Below are 20,986 nucleotides of genomic sequence, written 5' to 3' on the forward strand. Positions count from 1 at the left end.
TTGCCCTCTTTTGTGGTTTGTAATGTAATGGGTGACACAAATGTCTATACCTCAGGCTGTTGATGTTGTCATCCAACCAAATCTCAACGCCATTTGACGTCATTATTGGACATCAAAATAGCATTGTCCTTAGATGCTGACTAGACATTGAATTTTGGTGACCTGACTTCATGAGCTAAATCTAACCAAATATTAACGTCTAATGATGTTACAGATTTACATTGTGTGGACGTTACCACTATGACGTCTAACAGACATTGGATTTTGGTTGCCATACCTGACGAATAAACGTCAGTATTTGACGTCAATATGACGTTGGTTTAAGATGTTGGCTTGATGTTAGATTTTGGTCACTTTCCAACACAACCTAAAATTAACCAAATAATAACACCATTTGACGACCTTGTCCTTAGATGCTGGCTATATATATATATATATATATATATATATATATATATATATATATATATATATATATATATATATATATATATATATATATATATATATATAATGTGTATATATATATATATATATATATATATATATGTATATATATATGTATATATATATATATATATATATATATATATATATATATATATATATATATATATATATATATATATATACATACATACATACATACATGTATGTATGTATGTATGTTTGTATATATATATATATATATATATATATATATATATATATATATATATATATATATAAGTATAGATATATATATATAAATCTTATTACGTTATGTGCCCGCTGGGGACATTGAAGTGTGTTTTAGTTTATCATCAATGCTTAAGTACGTAACTACATTTCAAAAACATTGAACTTAAGTCCTATTTTTGTAGGTCAAATTCCCTAAAGTAATTGCATTTAATATAAATTTCATCTACTATACATTTTTTATTTAACAGCAAAGCCCATGCAATTGATCAAAAACAAACATTAAGTTGACACAAATACAACTAGACTCTGTAATAAATAGTCTGTTTAAAAGTAAAACCAAATGTACTTTCTTCTCTGTGGTTTAAAACTAAGGTCTTTATGATTTAAGGCTGTGCATTTAGTCACAATCATAACCTCATTGTGCCCAGCTAGATATTATCTGCATGGGAACTGCAGTTGCATGCTAATATCACTTATGGAGAGACATTAGTGATCGCCTGCAGAATTTGCTGGCATATCAGCAAGAAAGACAGTTTAGTTTACCGCCCATCAAGCGGAAGACTTATGCCATGCGGTTGCATAAGACAAACAATATGTGGCAAAAGTTTACAGCTATCTGCTCTCTGCGGGTGTTTGAACTCGTGCGGCGCTCATACACACACACACACCAAAACAGAAGTTCATAAACGGGTTCAGGAAGAGGTCAGTCGCACACTTACCACGCATTGCACCATTAACTAAATGTTTCCTTAATTGTTTGAATTATATGGTAGTTGTGTCCCCCTTTCCCCAGCCCCCGCCCCATCGCTAATCCTCATGACCCCTCAAAGGCCGCTCAGGTGGATATGTGTGTGTGTGTGTGTGTGGAGGGGAGGAGCGATGTCTGCTCTGACCCATGGCTGAACTTTGCAGAGATTTCCTGTTGCTGCTGTAGACAGAGTGTGTTGTGCCGTGGAGAGGTGCAGATGGCACGATCTGTCCTTCTATTTGCCCATTCCCTCGCTTCGGAGCCTCCATTAGATCTCCGCGCATCATCAGATTTACTGTTATTGTCAGCCACTGGTTTTCACACTTCTTATTTGTTTGGAGTGAATATGTCAGTGCTGCAAATAGGCAGGATGGTGTTGGGAGGTCAGATGTTCCTACAAATTGTTTTTCTGGTGCAATAATAGTCCATGTTTAGAGCCTATTGGTGCTAATTTGCCAGCAGCTAGCTCTCTGCAACTCTCACATGGTCGCCCACTGAAGCTAAGCAGGGCTGCGCCCGGTCAGTACCTGGATGGGAGACCACATGGGAAAGCTAGGTTGCTGCCTGAAGTGGTGTTAGTGAGGCCAGCAGGGGGTGCCCAACCTGCGGTCTGTGTGGGTCCTAATGCCCCAGTATAGTGACAGGGACGCTATACTGCTCAGTGAGCGCCGTCTTTCGGATGAGACGTTAAACCGAGGTCCAGACTCTCTGTGGTCGTTAAAAATCCAAGGATGTCCTTCGAAAAGAGTAGGGGTTTAACCCTGGCATCCTGGCCAAATCTGCCCACTGGCCTCTGTACATCATGGCCTCCTAAACATCCCCATATTCAATTGGCTTCATCACTCTGTCTCCTCTTCACCAATCAGCTGGTGTGTGGTGTGCTGTCTGGCGCAAAATGGCTGCCGTCGCGTCATCTAGGTGGATGCTGCACACTGGTGGTGGATGAGGAGATTCCCCACCACTGTGTAAAGCGCTTTGAGTGCCGAGAAAAGCGCTATATAAATGTAAGGAGTTATTATTATTATTATTATTAATTTTATGTTTCAGGTACATAGACTGTAAAAATGGTTTCATATGGTTATGGTCAATTCAATTTATTCAATTCACCTATAGGGGCAAATACGTTGCTCATAGGATGTTTTGTTGTAATTTTGAGATGAAAAAATCCACTAGAGGGCGCCCTTTACATATTTGGAAATGTAAAATACATTGCTTGGAGTACATTTTGTTGCGCTTTTTAGATGCAAAATCATCCCGAGGGTGCTTTCTACATTTTTTTAAATCTTTGGACTTGTGGGGGAAACCGGAGAACCCGGAGGAAGCCCACGTGAACTAGAGGAAAACATGCAAACGCCAGCAGACCCAGCCAGGACTCGAAAGTTAGCTTTACTTTTTTAAGTAAAGCTCACTGATCAATTTTACAATGTAATTGTAAATTTTCCACATTTTAGTCGAGATTAACTGCCATAAAAATGTCACCATACAAAACATTAATTAATAATAATCAAAATAATCATTATAGTCCAGGAACAAAGGCAGCTTTTTGTATATTCATGACTGATTATTAAAAATGATGGAGAAAGACAAAGCACTGTAAAAAATCCTGGGTTCCACACAATTCATTCATGTTGTCCCAACAGAAATTGATTGTTAACTTAATCGTTTTTACAAATTTAAGTGAATTGAACATAAAACAATGAAGTTGTCCCCTCAAAAATAATGTACAAATTGTGTTGTTTTAACTCATTTTAAATAAGTAATTAGAACAAGGCATTTTTTGAGAATTTTGTAAAACTGCATTTAGTAAAACTGCTGCATGTCAGCCTTGTTCTTCTGTGCCGGCTGGGTTATTGTGAATGAACATGCACTGGGACAGGCCATGCAAAGTAGTTAGCAGTGACTAAGCAAACAGAGCTGCCCTTCAAAGTGAGAGGAAGCATCATAAATCCAGCCTGGCGACAGGAGACAGTGTACCTCCTCAGCTCCTGCAAACCGCTGCTCCGCCTCAGCCGTTCTCCATACAAACAGCCCAGCAGCAGCCTGCCTAATATCCCAGCAGGATTGAGCACAGGTGAAACAGCCAAACGCACTTTTCCCCTGATACCCAATTTTGCAGGTCTTCATTTATTCCACTTCTCCATTTATCCAAATGATAAGCTGATGCTGAGATGGCAAACTGCTGGATTCTACACGTCCTACGACAAGCGTGAAATCTGGACTGGTTTTGTTGCTTAATGAGAGCAATCCACGTCTAGCCAAATGGAGGCATTTTGCACACTTCCCATTCTCGTTGGCTCTCTCTTACACACATGCACACACACACACACACACACGCAGCTGTTCGTAGCCTGATGGCCACCAATAAACAAGAAAAGTTCACATTCCCAAAGGCGGCGGGGTCAGGACCTCAAAATAAAACGGACAAATCTGATTGTGGAATCAGCACGTGTCGCCAGGCCGGGGTTGAAGGGGGGTAAGGGTAAGTCGAGGACAGAGGCGAGCGAGAGAGAGAGAAGGCAATACTGCCACCCTCTGTGTTTGACTTTATGAGAGTTTTCCTGTGGTTGGCCCTTCACCGACCTTGTGCTGCTTCACCTGTGTTGTGTTTTCTCACATCTACACACGTGCTAATGACCTGAAAGTGACCACTGCAAAGGGATGTATTCGGATTGTGCTAGACAGTGATCAAAATACTGTTAGTCTTTCCTAATAATGTCAATAATATAAGATAGCTCACATTTTTTGCAAAATGTGAAATGGATTGCTCCGAATACATTTTGTTGCACTTTTTAGATGCAAAATCCACTAGAGGGCGCTTTCTAAATTTTTTGCGTGATATAAAACATTGCTCAAAGTATGTTTCATTGCACTTTTTAGATGATAATTCCATCAGAGAGCGCTTTCTACATTTTTGGAAAATGTAAAAATACATTTCTCGTAGTAGATTTTGTTGCACTTTTTAGATGTAAAATCCACTAGAGGGTGATTTCTATAGTGTAAGTTTTATCTAGTTATGAGAATAATATAGCCTACATTTTTTTGGCATGTAAAATTTATTGGTCGGAGGACATTTTGTTGCACTTTTTAGATGCAAAATCCACTAGAGGACCCATTTACATTTTTGTGAAATAGAAAATACATTGCTTTAAGTGTTTCGTTGCACTTTTTAGATGTAAAATCCGCTAGATAGCACTTTCTGAATTTTTGCGTAGTATAAAACATTGCTCTGAGTACGTTTCATTGCACTCTTTAGATGAAAAATCCACTAGAGGGCGCTTTATACATTTTTGTGAAATATAAAGTACATTGTTTAGAGCAGGTTTCATTGCACTGTTTAGATGAGAAATCCACTAGAGGGCGCTTTCTACATTTTTGTGAAATATAAAGTACATTGTTTAGAGCAGGTTTCATTGCACTTTTTAGATGAGAAATCCACTAGAGGGCACTTTCTACATTTCAAATGCACTAATGGGTGCTTTCTACATTTTTGGTAAATGTAAAATACATTGCTTTGGAGTATGTTTTGTTGCACTTTTAGATGTGAAAATCCACAAGATGGCGCTTTCTACATTTTTTAAATGTAAAATACATTGATCAAAGTATGTTTCATTGCACTTTTTAGTTTCAAATTCCACTAGAAGGCACTTTCTACATTTTTGCGTAGTATAAAACATTGCTCTGAGTACTTTCCGTTGCACTTTTTATATGATTAATCCACTAGAGGGCGCTTTCCACATTTCAAATGCACTAATGTGTGCTTTCTACATTTTTGGTAAATGTAAAATACATTGCTTGGAATATGTTTTGTTGCACTTTTAGATGTGAAAATCCACAAGATGGCGCTTTTTTACATTTTTTGAAATGTAAAATACATTTATCAAAGTATGTTTCGTTGCACTTTTTAGATGATAAATCCACTAGAGGGCGCTTTCTACATTTTTGTGAAATGTAAAGTACATTGCTGCACTTTTAGATGTGAAATCCACTAGAGGACGCTTTTCACATTTTTGCAAAATGTAAAATAATTCGCTCAGAGCAGGTTTAATTGCATTTTTTAGATGCAAAATCTACTAGAGGGCGCTGTCTACTCTTGTAAAATGTAAAATACATTGCTCAGAGGAAAACTAAAAAAATACTAGAGGGCGCTTTCTACATTTTTTGATAAATATAAAATTCATTGCTCGTAGTACTTTTTTTGCACTTTTTAGATGTGAAAAACCACAAGAGGGCGCCTTCTACATGTTTTGAAATGTAAAATACATTGATCAAAGTATGTTTAATTGCACATTTTAGATGCAAATTCCACTTTCTAGATTCGAAATCCACTAATGGGTGCTTTCTACATTTTTGCTAAATGTAAAATGTATTGCTTGAAGTAGGTTTGTTGAACTTTTTAGATGATAAACCCACAAGTGGGCGCTTCATACATTTTTGTATGATGTAAAATACATTGCTTGAGTACGTTTTATTGCACTTTTTAGATGAGAAATCCATTACCATGAAATCCAGGGAACTTTGTTGATTTTTGCAAAATGTACTGTAAAATACTTTGCTCAGCGTACATTTCGTCTCACTTTTTAGATGCAAATTCCACTGTAGGACACATTTGACGGAGTACGTTTGGTTGCACTTTTAAGATGTGAAACCCACTAAAGGTTGATTTCTGCATGCAAAATCCTGTGGGCTCTTTCTACATTTTTGCAAAATGTAAAATATATTGCTCAATGTATGTTTCGTTGCGCTTTTTAGATGCAAAAATCACCAGAAGGAGCTTTCTACATTTTTCCAAAATGTAAAATATCTTGCTTAAAGTATGTTCTGTTGCACTTTTTAGATGCAAAATCCATAAGAGGCCACTTTTTTGCATTTTTTGCGAAGTGAAAAATAAATTGCAGGACGTTTTGCTAAACTTTTTAGATGTGAAATCCACTAGAGGGCGCTTTTTTGTGAAATGTAAAAATCATTGCTCAGAGTACGTTTTGTTGCACTGTGTTAATAAGAAATTCAAACCCGCCTACCACTGCGCTAAACTGTTCTCTGGTATTTTCTAATACAAACGTGGGAGAAAAGTTACCACATAGTTGCTTTTTAAGTCTATTTTTTATTACTTTTACCTTTTTTTGTGAAACCAAGTAGAACATTGTATAAAGTGAACTATACCAAGCCAACTGAGCACACCAGAAACATTTTTCATATTGTAATAGGTGATTATATTTAATTACAAATCATAGACATTTTTAAGTTGTGGTATTTATTTGGTGTTGCTTTATTTGTCAATAATATGTCCCTGTAAATATCATTTGTGTGAAACTGAACAAAAGTTGTTGATTTACCGCTCTGTAGCATTCATTTTACCTACACTTAAACGTATGTTGAAGTATGTTTTTGCGGTGTCACAGAAATGTAGGCTGAAGCACGTGTTTACTGTGTTGGCATAATATGAATAACCAAAGGGGTATGTGTTCATGCTGCTATCATTAGTCTTCGAATCTGATTTATTACTTAGATTACTCCGATTTTGTTGCCACTATCTGATTTCAGTGTGAACTGATCATGACCCTGAACTGACTTGCATGTGCAAAGTAATGATAACGACGGCACGCAGCACACTCATAAGGAAGTAAACACAGAAATCACTGAGGTCAGCGCTTATATATTCACACCGTAATAATGCAGGGTTACACACAATTCATTCATGTTGTCCCAACACAATCGATTAACTTAACCAACTAAAACGCATTGAACATAAAAACATTTAAAATCTAAAGAATTGTGTTACTTCAGCTTATGGTAAATAAGTTTGAGCAAGCAGCAAAATCATTTTTCTGAGTGTACTTTATTTATAAAGCAATGTATCGAGGTTTTGTTTTTAAAATCCTTTAGTTAAACTTCATTTAAACCCTTTCATGACCCTCAGGCATGTTTTTCACGTGACCCACCAGCTCTAATGACCTATGTATATATCATATTTTGTTTCTTTTGCTTTTTTAACACTTAATAATAATCATATTATTTGTTATATGATGGCTAATGGGTGCCGCTGTTGTTGCTAGAACACTGAAAAAAAATTCTCAGAAATGATTCCTTGGATTTACTTATTTTTTTACGTTAAATGTCTGTAATTAATTTATTTGGGCTGAATTTAAACAAACAAATTAAGAATAATTTTATTAAATTTAGATTGTTTGTTTAAATTCAACACAAATAAATTGTTTTCAACCGTTTTGCAGTCATCATTTTTTTCAGTGAAGGGATACAGCTGTGATCGAAAGTCAACGAGAAGTATTTGTATCATTTATTGCATTACACATAAATTTATTTGTGTCTATCGCTTACCAAACCCTTACAGTAATGTAAAAATATTAATTGTTTGTCACAAAAAGTATGCTATATTGATGTGATAAGCTAATAAGCTGTCTCCCATCTAGACCAGTGGTGGGCAAACTTTTTAGACCCGAGTTTTGCAAACCAAGTGAAGGGCCACATGTCAAATCCTTTAAAAAAACTTTTATTTATAGTGGCAGTATACATGGAACATGTAATATCGGACAGAAACATGTCACATTAACATAAAACAGATTTTTTTTTTTATAGTATTATTGAGTCAAATTTGCAAGTCAAATGAATTTGCACTGCTATTTATATTTACCATCAATTCACAATCATAATAAAACAATAATATAATCCCTTATAAAATATAATGATAATAATGTAACAATTTTTACAATGGAGAATAGAAAAGATATTGTCTGATAGAAAAAGTCCCATTTTAGACATTTAAAATAATTCCTAAAAATGACTATTCAGTCAAATTTACAATAATCTAATTTACACTGCTTTTACAATATACAGATCAGTCATCATAAAACGTGATAAAACACCAAATCTTTGATAAAAGAACTTTTTAAAGGGGATGTATGCATGGAAAATATATTCTATGACAAAAATTAGCACATTTAACCAGCAAATATTATATAATATGAGTCAAATTCACAACAATCTCATTTTAGCTTTTATTAAAATGCTTATATCAATCATAAAAACAAGATAACTAAAGTAAACTAAAGAAGAATCTTAGTCTTTGTTATTCCAAGTCGTGTTATTATGAGTGTGTTAATGTAAACATTCATTCATTCATTGATTTTCTTGTCGGCTTAGTCCCTTTATTAATCTTGGGTCGCCACAGCTATATGAACCGCCAACTTATCCAGCACGTTTTTACGCAGCAAATGCCTTTCCAGCAGCAACCCATCTCTGGGATACATCCACACACTCATTCATACACACACTCATACACTACAGACAATTTAACCTACCCAATTCACCTGTACCGCAGGTCTTTGGACTGTGGGGGAAACCGGAGCACCTGAAGGAAACCCATGCAAACTCCACACAGAAACGCCAACTGAGCCAAGTCTCGAACCAGCAACCTTCTTGCTGTGAGGCGACAGCACTACCTACTGCGCCACTGAGTCGCCTGTTAATGTGCCTTTATATGAGCCTTTATATGAGCCTGAAAATAAAGTTATATTAATATCAACAGCAACACTCTCGCAAAATACCCAGCTGATTCAGTCATTGCCTAACAACATTAAAAAAAAACTCACTGTGCTCCTTTTTTTGTTGTTAACAAAAAGGCAGTGCGGTGCACCTCACGTTTTTGGAACGTAAATGCACGTTCGGTGTGATCGTCCCCTTAGGTTGTTGTCTTTAAAAACAGCAATGCTTTCTTGGCATATTAGACCTACCGCTTTCTGTCCGATTTTGGTGAAGAAGTATTTTGTTGTCCATTCTTCTTTAAACACATGACATTGAGTGTCATATTTTTTTTGCCCAATTCATTTTCAGTCATTAACATTCGAGTGCATTTTAATATCCAAGATTGTGTTCTAATTTTACTGGTTGCACTAACTATACCGCATGCAATACTGCCATCAAATAGCGTTCAATGGTATTGCATCATTAATTTATGAATTGTGAAACCAAACCGTTACTCAGAAATAGCAATTTAAAAACTCCCTCGTGGGCCTGAGGAAAATGTTCTGTAGTTTGCCCACCTCTGATCTAGACTGTAGACTAAAAGTCTAGATGGGATGGAATACAGTTTAGGATACTCCCGTCGGTTTAGCATAATTTTTGTGACACTTTACAACAAATAATATTTTTATTTAACATGAAGGTTGGGTTTATGGTAAGGGTAGATGCTAATGAAGTACAATTAATGTGTGATTGAATTAATAATATAAATACTTTTCGTTAAGTTCCGATCACAGCTGTATCCCTTTTAGCAACAACCACAGGGGAGATCCTAGTTGCTGGATTTATGTCATGTTCATTCATTATATTCTTCCAAAATACATGAACGTAAGCAACTGTTTATCTGGGAGAGTAATAGAGATAATATTCTAGTAACATAAACAGTGTGTATCTTACATGAACCAAGCACATCGTCCAGTTATATCAAAAAATAATTATTATTGCCACCTCCATAAGCATCTACGTGTATTTTACAAACCTTAAATGGTATGTTTTGCTTGTAGTTGTGTGTATTTGAATGTCTACAACCTAAAATCAATGTTTTTGTTTATATGCATGGATAAATTGTGATTTAAGATAAGCGCCTCAGTGTGCACCATCAGATTTAAATTTTAGCAGTTGATAACATGCGCTCTGAACGTTCTAATCACACTCAAAAAAAAAATTTGTTGAATGAATATGATTTAATCGTGGCACCCTTTATGCGTCTAATCCAATCAAGTAAACCTGAACTGCTTTGAACATGTTGTATGAACACAAAGCACATTTGTAGATAAAACATGGCTTCAATATGTCAGTCTAACTTCTTTGCAACTAATTGACTCAAAATGTTTGTATTGTGTTATTCTAATTAAAATGATTCTAATTTACTCAATGTAACACTAAAGCTTTACTTTAACAAAATTATGTCTTGTTAAATCAGCTAGTAAATTTCTTGTTCAATATTGTTGTTTAAATTCATTCAGTCATTTTCTTGTCAGCTTAGTCCCTTTATTAATCCGGGGTCACCACAGCAGAATAAACCGCCAACTTATCCAGCAAGTTTTTTTACGCAGCGGATGCCCTTCCAGCCGCAACCCATCTGGGAAACATTCACACACACACACTCATATACTATGGACAATTTAGCTTACCCAATTTACCTGTACCACATGTCTTTGGACTGTGGGGGAAACCAGCGGAAAACCCAGAGGAAACCCACGCGAAGGCAGGGAGAACATGCAAACTCCACACAGAAACGCCAACTGAGCCGAGGTTCAAACCAGCGACCTTCTTGCTGTGAGGCGAACGTGCTACCCACTGCGCCACTGCCTCGCCCTGTTGTTTAAATTAAATTTTTTAAATGACAATACTATGAAGCAAGATTTAAAATTAAGTAATTCAACACAAAAAGGACAGAAAACATGTTTATATATATATATATATATATATATATATATATATATATATATATATATATATATATATATATATATATATATATATATATATATATATATATATATATATTTTTTTTTTTTTTTTATTATAGCCTTTAGCAGGCACCAATCACATTTAAACAAATTTCTTCTTTAATATTCTGATACAAAATGTTATATAATATCCAAAATTTTAATATGTAATATAAAATGTATAAGAAACATTTAGCCAACAAAATAACCTTGGCTCTTAAGAAAACTGATCTCCAAGCAATACCTGTAGGACGTTAACATCATTTTTTTTTACCAATTGAGTTTAAACAGCTTTCTTCACTTTGGTACTCCTATTCAAAATGTAAAAGTATAAAATGTATAGGAAACATATAGCCAACAACATAACATGCATAACATTCAAGCTCTTGGGAAAACCAATTCCCAAACTGTGCTACGGTACGGTGATACTTCTTCTTGTTGTTTTCGTATGGTGACATTCAAACGCACTACCGCCACCTACTGATATGCGTGAAGTGACTCTCCAGAGTGAGAGTTGTCGATTTGAAGCGTCTCAGTCTCATTGAATCAACATGTTCTGATCAAATTCACTTGATTATTTCTTGATTCAGTTTCAAATAACATGAATTAATCATTTAACATACGTAAACTTGATTTGTTCTTTTCAATCTGACAAATTTTTATTTTGTAAATCCAATACATGCCTAGTTGATTTTTTTGAGTGTGTGATTTTACGTGTGAAAGGGTTAACGTACAATTCTTGCTTTTAACAAACCAATAACTATGACTTTTTGCTCAATAAACTCTTAATTTTACTGCTTATTAACAGTTATTATGGTAGTAGTTAGGTTTGGGTATTGGGTTGGACTATAGCGATGTAGAATGCAGAATATATAAATAGAAATAAAAAGTCAGTTTTTTAATAATAGGCAGATAATAGGTCGCTAATTAATAGTGAGAATTAGTTCTTAAACCTAAAGTGCCAACAATATTTCCAATATAGACAATAAGTTTAGCTTTATATAGATAATATATAGAGGAGGCTTGAGTGTGTTGTTGGTCTTATGCTCAGAAACTTAACACGTCAGGGATGCATCTTTCCCCCTCCACCTCCCGCTGAACTCCCGGCTCACTGCTTGACCTGATGTTATCAGTCGCTTTCACACTTGGTGCCGCTTCTGGTTGTAATTACACCGTGTAATGGAGCATCCTGTCAGCGCGTCTCAAACGCCGCTGGGGCTCTTATCTCTCTGGCTAAGCATCTGCCGGGGCTCACCAGAGAGATCTGCCAGGACAGTTGCGCAAAGACAGAGGCCGCCAGACAACTGCTCTGCATGTTGTCCATTTGGCAGGTGGTGTTCGGTCCACTGCTGCAGGTGCAAGGACTGAATTTTTGAAATTGCTCAAATGATAACATTAGCTCAGGTATTATGTAAACCACAGTTTTAGCGTGGCTGCTAAAGTGTTTTGGAGGCACAATGCAGATTTAAAGCGATAGTTCTCCCAAACATGAATATTCTGCCATCATCCAGTCACTTGTTTCTTTAGTCTGTTAAATAATAAAAAAGATTTTCTGAAGATTGTTGGAAAGCTGCAGCCATTGACTTACAAAGTATTCCATAGTATTTTTATTTCTACTATGTATAGTGCCAAAATTCTTCTGAATATCTTATTTTTTGTTTAACTGAGTGGCTCAGCAGTTCACACTGTCGCCTCACAGCAAGAAGATCACTGGTTCTAGCTGGGCCAGTTGGCATTTCTGTATGAAGTTTGCATGTTCTCCCCATGTTCGCTTGGGTTTTCTCCGGGTGCTCCGGTTTCCCCCACAGTCCAAAGATATGCACTATAGGTGAATTGAATACACTAAGTTGTCTGTAGTGTATAAGTGCATGTGTGAATGAGTGTGCATGGGTTTTTCAGTACTGGGTTGCAGCTGGAAGGGCATCCGCTGCAAAAAACATATGCTGGAATAGTTGCCGTTCATTCCACTGTTGCGACTTCTGAAATGAACGAATGAATGAATGAATGTTCAACAGAAGATAGAAATTCATAAAAGTGAGTAAATGGGTGAATTTTTGGGTGATCAATTCCTTCAAGGCATTGTCTAAGGTATTGCTTATGTGGTTTCAGTCATTTCTAGGTAACTGCATACCAATTCAAGTAAATAATAAGAATAAAAACATGGTTCTGTTTACATCTAGTACAGGGTTTCCACTCTTCTTGAAAATACTTAAAAGTGTTTGAATTTCAGACTTAAGGATTCAAGGCCTGGGATGTGTTTAAAAACAAACGCAGGTCTTTGAAAGGGCTTGAATTAAATTGTATGTATGGTTTTGTTTTGACATTTGTACTAAATTGTCTAAAGCAGAACAAAAAACTAAGAACTTCATTCATTCATTCATTTTCTTGTCGACTTAGTCCCTTTATTAATCCGAGGTCGCCACAGCGGAATGAACAGCCAACTTATCCAGCAAGTTTTTACGCAGAGGATGCCCTTCCAGCCACAACCCATCTTTGGAAAACATCCACATTCACACACACACACATTCACCACATACAATTAGCCTGCCCAATTCACCTGTACCACATGTCTTTGGACTGTTGGGGAAACCGGAGCACCCGGAGGAAACCCAAGCGAACGCAGGGAGAACATGCAAACTCCACACAGAAATGCCAATTGAGCCAAGGCTTGAACCAGGGACCTTCTTGCTGTGAGGCGACAGCACTACCTACTGTGCCACTGCTTCGCCCAAAACTAAGAACTTGTCAAATAAAATTTTTAAAATTTAAATCTTGTACAATATTACTGACATATAATGAACATTTCATCAATATTTTAGAAACTGATTTCAAATATCAATCATCAATTGATATATCATGATTTTTCAACAAATTTAATTTAAAAGTCCTTAAAAGTCTTACATTTCAAAAACAAAACTTTAGGCCTTAAGAAGTCTTAAATTCCCATAAATACTGTGTAATAGGTCTTAAATCTTTTTAAACTGGTATTAACTTTTAAAAGACCCATCCAATCACCAACAATCCATCCTTAATTATTGTTTTATATATACATATTTCAGCTTTTTATTGCAAAGAGATACAATTCTCAACACCTGTTAGACGTTTTTACAATTAATTATCTTATTTAATTCCCTAATCACGAAAAAGAAAATGAAAAGCAAATACACAATTCCTCATGATAATAACAGCAATATATTTCTTTACACGATCTTCCATTTACACAAAACCTATTTGCAGAAGTAGGGGTGAGTGGACATAATATTTATAAACAGGCTTGAAACGTAAGGTTTTGTAACAGAAGGTTGAATAGGAGTTATACTCAATTAATTTGGACAAAAAGCAAACAAATCTATATTTTTGTAGTTTTCTTCATAATAAAGATTCTTTTGACTGCTAAACTTGTCATTAAAAAAGAAACACGTTGAAATAAAAGTGTATAAAACTAGATACATTAAGATATGTGGTTAAGAAATAACTACATTTGATTGTTTTTCCCATTTCTTTTGACCCAACCGGGCTATCACAAAAAATTCTTAGGGCTCTATTTTGATGGTCCATGTGCAAAGTGCAAAACGCAGGGCTCAAACGCTTTCAGGGCGTGTCAGAATGCATTTTTGCTAATATAAGGACGGAAAAATCTGCTTTGCGCCGTGGCGCATGGTCAAAAAGGATTGAGTTAATTTTCTTAATGAGTTATAGGTGTGTTTTGGGAATAAACCAATTAGAGTCTCATCTCCCATTCCCTTTAAGAGCCAGTTGTGTCACGCTATAATCACATTTGCTGACTGCATGACGTAAAGTAAGTCTAAGTGGAAAAAAAGAGCATTTCACTAGCAAGAAAACAGTTCAACAGAGCATCTACAGCACAAGAATGAGAGATAAATTACCTACTTTCACTTTCGATCTTGTGGACAGGGAAACCTTTACGCACAGTCATCAATTAGCCTATAAATAATTAATTTTGTTTGGTAAGCACAAAGATTTGTTCAAAACTATTTCTAAATTCAGTTCTAATTTCCAGCAAACAAATAAATGAACAATAATAACAAAGTGTGCTCAAAATACTGAGATATATCCTAAAACACATGCTGTGCCCCATATGGTATAAAACCTGACAGGTGGACAAATCTAAGATTGTTTTTAATAAAACAAATATAAATATGGATATTATAAATAATACTGCTAATAATAATAACATTATACAAAAGCAAATTGTTATGAATGAACTGAAAAAGCCTCCCGAGATGAAGAAGACATAAAAGCAGTGATTTTTTCATTTTAATGTAGGCTAGAAAATATGTTTTGTAATATTTTAATCCTTTTTATTTATATCCTATATATATATATCCTTATTATATCCTATATATATCCTTAATATTAATTTTTTTTCATATGTAAAGATATTTGCCTATTGCTCTCTTGTGCGTATTAAGCAGTGCGTAAGCGAGGCACAACTCTGCGCTAGACTTTAGACAGGGTTTGTTTTGGTCTAATGAAAAATCTATTTTAGTTTCTCAAAATAGCAACGCGCCAGCAATGCGCCTCAGAACGACTTCCTTTTTAGACCAGAACGTCTATGGGCGCACATATAAGCGATAATGCATTTGCTATTTAAACAGCGTAGCGCAACGCCTCAAAACGACTCTTGCACCAAGCTGAAACTAGCCTTGCGCCACATTGTGCCGGGTGTATGATAGGCCCCTTAGTGTTTAGTCCTGTATAAGTCTAAAATTCCATTTATAAGGGTCTTAAAAGGGTCTTAAAAAGTCTTAAATTTGACTTGATGAAACCTGCAGAACCCCTGTTTAATGTTATTCTATCGCATCTGTCGTCTGTGACTGTTCAATTCACAGTGAGCCAACTAAAATCAACACCTCATTTTTTCTGTGTTGAAAAACAAAGGATGCAGATGGTGCTGTTTAATAAGTGTCTGTCTGGACGCTAGACTGTATGATGTAATCTTACATCAGACTGATTTTGATCTAAAACACTGTATAAACCCCTTATAAAGCTAACTCAGTGGAGTAGCACTTAGCTCCATAACTGACCTCAGTGCTTTTGAATAAATCATTTCTGTTCAAGCCGTTGCATGAACGCAATGTCAAGACGATCCTCTTCTTTTTTCGTCTCTCACGTCAGCAGTCTTTTGGAGTTTAAAGAGCTGTTAATCAAGGCAGGATTTTACAGTCGCTCATGCAATCGTCTCCTCATTTACCCTGCTGAATGGGCAGTTGTGAAACACAGCACTTCCCTGTTTAATTTGAGGTCGGCGCGAGATGATTTCAGGCACATGGGCAATTGCAGTGAACTCTTTGATGGGCAGCGCTGGGTTCACCCACAGTTCAGGGTAATTCTGGGTGCAGAGACAACTCCCATTCAAGCCTTCATTTTGATCGGCTACCAATTAGCTTTGACACTGAGGTGCAGTCATTGCCGCTCGACTGGCTCGACTTGGGTCAGGGAAATGCCGCTCTTTGAAAGGTAAAACACAAAGCAATTGCAGATAACAGCTGATTCTGTGAAGATAACCTGATTAAGGCGTCTCCGGGTATTTGGGAACATTATACAGTCATTTTAAGGATGTATTCACTCAAGGACATTCAAGGAGTGACTCTACAAATCAGTTGACACTTGAACTGAATCTTAACACATGGATTTGTTTTTTATATATTAATCGATTGTTCCAATTTAGTTAAATGGTAATTTCAACAATGCTGAAATTTCCGAAGATACTTTTAACCAAAATTCGATATACGTTTATATGAATGGTGTAGCTCACAGGGAAACCCATTCAGACATTCATTACAATAGTTATTCCTATTCAGTGTCGAGGAAAGGTACTTTAAAAAGTAATGCATTACTGACTGGTACTCCAAGGCTTATAGTACACTTCAGATGCTGAACTTGCAAATTTAAAACACATATTTTAATATTATTATTATAGTTATCCAAGCTTTGGAGTTTTGGATTTTCTCAACAAAAAAAGCTACAAATTCAGATATTCAGAAGTGTAATAGGCATATCTGACACAATTGTGACTTTATTTTTTGGTGAAATATTATAATAGTAGCATTTCTTTCATTTATGTGTTTTAGTTTAGTAATTTTGATGTTTTTGTGGATTAGTAGCAGTAATAAAAATAATAATAATAATCTATGTTTTTAATAATGTACCACTATATCACTACAAATGGGTTCATTAAAAGGCTTATTACTCACAAACTTTCCACATAAGTAAATAACTGTGCAGAAATATATATTTTTAAGCTTTAGTAATTTATTAACCTGTCAAAAAAAAGTTTTACCCTTTTACACCAACACATATCAGTGATTCAGCATATACATTTAATAATGATGAAGAGGTTTAATATGTAACAATTAGACTGTAAAATGTACCGTTTCGTTGGAGTGCAGTGAGTGCAATATTCTGTGCTTCTGAATGGCTGTTTTTAAATTTCTGTTGTGTTTCGTCTGGTGCAAACAGCCAAATTGGTTTTCACGGCAAATCTTGTCAGGTAGCGTGTTGTTAGGACACGGGGTTACAACGTAACCTGCTTACCGAAGGTTTACGTTTGCCATCGCCTCATTTCAGAGTCTGCTACTGTCCATGGAAGGACACATTTTGGTCACAGACGCATACTTTGAGAGCCTTCATGACTGAATGAAATATGTAGTATTCCAATAAGGCAAACTGAGGTTCTGAAATATAATTGGCTAAACTGGCATTGGTCGGGTAAAAGGGACCAAAACAAAGACAGACGTTCCGACACGTAATGCACATTCTCGAAGCAATCTGACTTCAGGAGTCCGTTCTTCGTACGTGGATTACTCAGTAAGCTGGATTTGGATATTGACGATTTGACAAGATCCAGGATCGTTTCGTTCTTCAAAGCTGATCCGAGAGTTGTTGTCATGGCAACAGTTCTGCTAGGTCAAACCTGATCGGGAGCAGGTTCAATTTATATAAACAGGATTAGATCGGCTCAGTTCAAGCAAAGATAATACAGAAAGTATGTTCCGAATTCTGATATTTTCTTACAGTAGTAGTTATATACACTTGGGAAAATGGTACATATTTTTAACTATATATATAAAGTTATAGTCATTAATAAAATAAATAAAGTTATACATATTAATAAAACGTATGCAATCTGCACCCTCGAAATGAAAGTACAAAGACAAAACTTATTGATATGAACTTTTTAGATCGCTTTAGTACAAATTGTGTATAATAGAAATGCACAATATGTGACTTTTTTAAAGCAATAATACATTTATGCAGTCATAAACATGTTTTGTTAATATGCCAGTGATTTGATGCTTCACAAAAGTTGCAGACACCTTTACCAATATGAAAATGCTTTTGTAAACAACCAGTTATTCTTTACACCGATTAAAAAACGGCTACTATTATAAAGAAAATCTTTTCTAAATGTAGAACTAAATACATTGATTTGCATTGAAATACATGATGAATACTCTTGTCTTGACAAATGAAAGTGTAAAGCCTGCAGCTCACAACAAATGTGGAAAGTTCTTGCGTGTCATATTTAACAAGCCGTTTACTGCTAATTTGATGTAATTTTGCTCACATGGATAATTGAATATTAATCAGATGATGTCATTACGCTGCTGTGCCGTCAGCCAATCGTTGCATTGCTGATCATGTTTTCGAGGATCGATAGATCTGTCCTTCACAACACACGCAGCGATCTCAGATCAGTTCATCCAGACATTCTAATCTGATTCGCGAACTTGTTTGAAGAACCAAATTAGCGAGAGATCAGTTATCAAGATTAAAAGATCCAGGATCTGCCAAATAATCTCAGATCATTTAAGCGAGTTACGAAGAACGGACCCCAGCATTGTTTTTCAGATAAACAAGAATATTCACTTAGCATGTTTCTTAAATATCTGCACACATATTATGGTATTTTTATGCTTAAGAAGATTCAAATACTTACAAACAGCACCTTTGATATTTTAAATTCCAGTTGTGATTTTTATCAGAAAGGTTGCAGTTAGTCGTTTTCAACAGGTTGTTCAGCCCTAATGAACAAAATAAAGTACTCCTGGAACAATTTACTTAAAAGATTGAAACAGATCTTCTAAGTGGCCATATTTTTGTCATTTGTGGAGCTCCAGAGGCGGGCGGTAATGGTATGATAGCTGATCTACCACAGAGCCAGTCCATTCCAGCCCTCATCGTGAGTGTTATAAACCCCTGAACTCTCTTTCTCTGATTGACTAGTCTATAAATAAAAGCTCATAAGTGTGAGAGGGTCACATGCAGTGTGTGTGGTTAAAACACATTCCTGCTGAATCTTGGCTGAACTCAGATCTGCTGTTGGCGGTTCCAGCCGCAGTAAAACAGAGCTTCTCGGCTGGTGACAGATGGAGAGGGATGAAGGTCTCGGCAACAGCTCAAGGTGAACCGGAGGGCAGGCCGGTGGAAAAGCAAGCATCGTCTGCTGCCGGTGGTACACCTCGGCTTCTCTGGGTGTCGTGTAAGGATGAGACTCTGCGCTCCTGTCCTTTAACCTCCCATCTCTTTCTTTCTCACTCCCAGAAAGGAGACGAGACAGTCCTTTGATGGTGACAATGAAAGATGGCTGATGCTAAGGAAAACACTCGGCTATGATTGATCATTTGATGCATGGCCTCAACAAAAGTGAAAATGAATGATAAACGGACATGGGGGAAGGAGGAATACACGTCAAGAGAGGAGGCAAATGGAGGTACTGAAGTAATGTATTTGTAAAGCCTCTGATGTAGGACAGACGTGTGCGAGCCTAAGAGACAATAGAAGAAATAACTGTTTGATTATAAAAATTATTAGTTACTCAGACTGGCTTCACGATGGCGCAGTGGGTAGAACAATCGCCTCACAGCAAGAAGGTCGCTGGTTTGAGCCCCGGCTGGGTCAGTTGGCATTTCTGTGCAGAGTTTGCATGTTCTCCCTGTGCTTGCGTGGGTTTCCTCCGGGTGTTCTGGTTTCCCCCACAGTCCAAATACATGAGCTATAGGTGAATTGAATAAGCTAAGATGGCCGTAGTATATGTGTGTAAATGCGAGAGTGTATGGGTGTTTCCCAGTGCTGGGTTGCACCTTGAAGGGCCCCTGATTAATAAAGAGACTTAGCCAAAAATAAAATGAAAAAAAAACTAATTTCACGGATGCATATTTGGTAGTAGAATTAAAATAATTGATTTTTCTTTTTCGCCAGAAAGCAAATTAGTTAAAGATCATGTTTCATGAAGATATATTGTAAGCTTCCTATTGTAAATACAGTTGAAGTCAGAATTATTAGCCCCGTTTATTTTGTTCCCCAATCTCTGTTTAACGGAGAAAAGATTTTTCAACACATTTCGAAACATAATAGTTTGTTTTGTAGACTATCAAAAAAAAATAGCTTAAAGGGGCTAATAATTTTGACCTTAAAATGGCTTTTTAAAAAAATAAAAACTTCTTTTATTCTAACTGAAATAAAACAAATAAGACTTTCTCCAGCAGAAAAAATATTATCAGACATATTGTGAAAATTTCCTTGCTCTGTTAAACATCATTTGGGAAATATTTAAAAAAGCAAAAAATGTCAAAGGGGGGCTAATAATTCTGACTTCAACTATGTATCACAGCTCAAATTTTTGATTTGTAATGTGCATTGACAAGTGCTTTTTGTAAACAGCTTTAAAGATGATTTTCTCAATATTTAGGTTTTATTGAACCTTTAGATTAAAATTATTTGTATTATTAATCACACATCAATCGAAATGTTAGTTATTCTATGAACATACAGTGGGGGAAATAAGTATTCAACACGTCACCATTTTTTCTCAGAAAACATTTTTAAAGGTGCTGCTGACTTGAATTTTTCACCAGATGATGACAACAACCAAAGACATCCATATATGAAAAGAAAACAAATCTAATTGGTTTGCAAATGAAGTTATGCGTAATAAAATAAAATGACTCAGGAAAAAAAGTATTGAACACATGAAGAAAGGGAGGTGTAGAAAGACAGTGAAAGCCCAGACAGCAGCTGAAATCTCTTAGTAGTTTTTCAGCAA

The 20,986-nt window shown here is 35.9% G+C and overlaps 1 long non-coding RNA gene across 6 annotated transcripts in view; it reads left to right on the plus strand.

Annotated features, from left to right (window-relative positions):
* The window catches only part of LOC147834393 (uncharacterized), a 529,770-nt gene that overhangs the window by 471,642 nt on the left and 37,142 nt on the right, over positions 1-20,986 (plus strand). The window contains exon 4 of one of the 6 annotated variants that reach the window (XR_015503834.1): positions 19,486-19,654. The exons of the other annotated variants lie outside the window; for them this stretch is intronic. This is a non-coding gene — a long non-coding RNA (uncharacterized LOC147834393). The remainder of the gene's footprint in view (positions 1-19,485; positions 19,655-20,986) is intronic. 6 annotated transcript variants of the gene reach the window in all.

This window comes from Danio rerio, chromosome 12 (assembly GCF_052040795.2).
Source record: "Danio rerio strain M-AB ecotype USA chromosome 12, GRCz13ab, whole genome shotgun sequence".
NCBI lineage: Eukaryota > Metazoa > Chordata > Actinopteri > Cypriniformes > Danionidae > Danio > Danio rerio.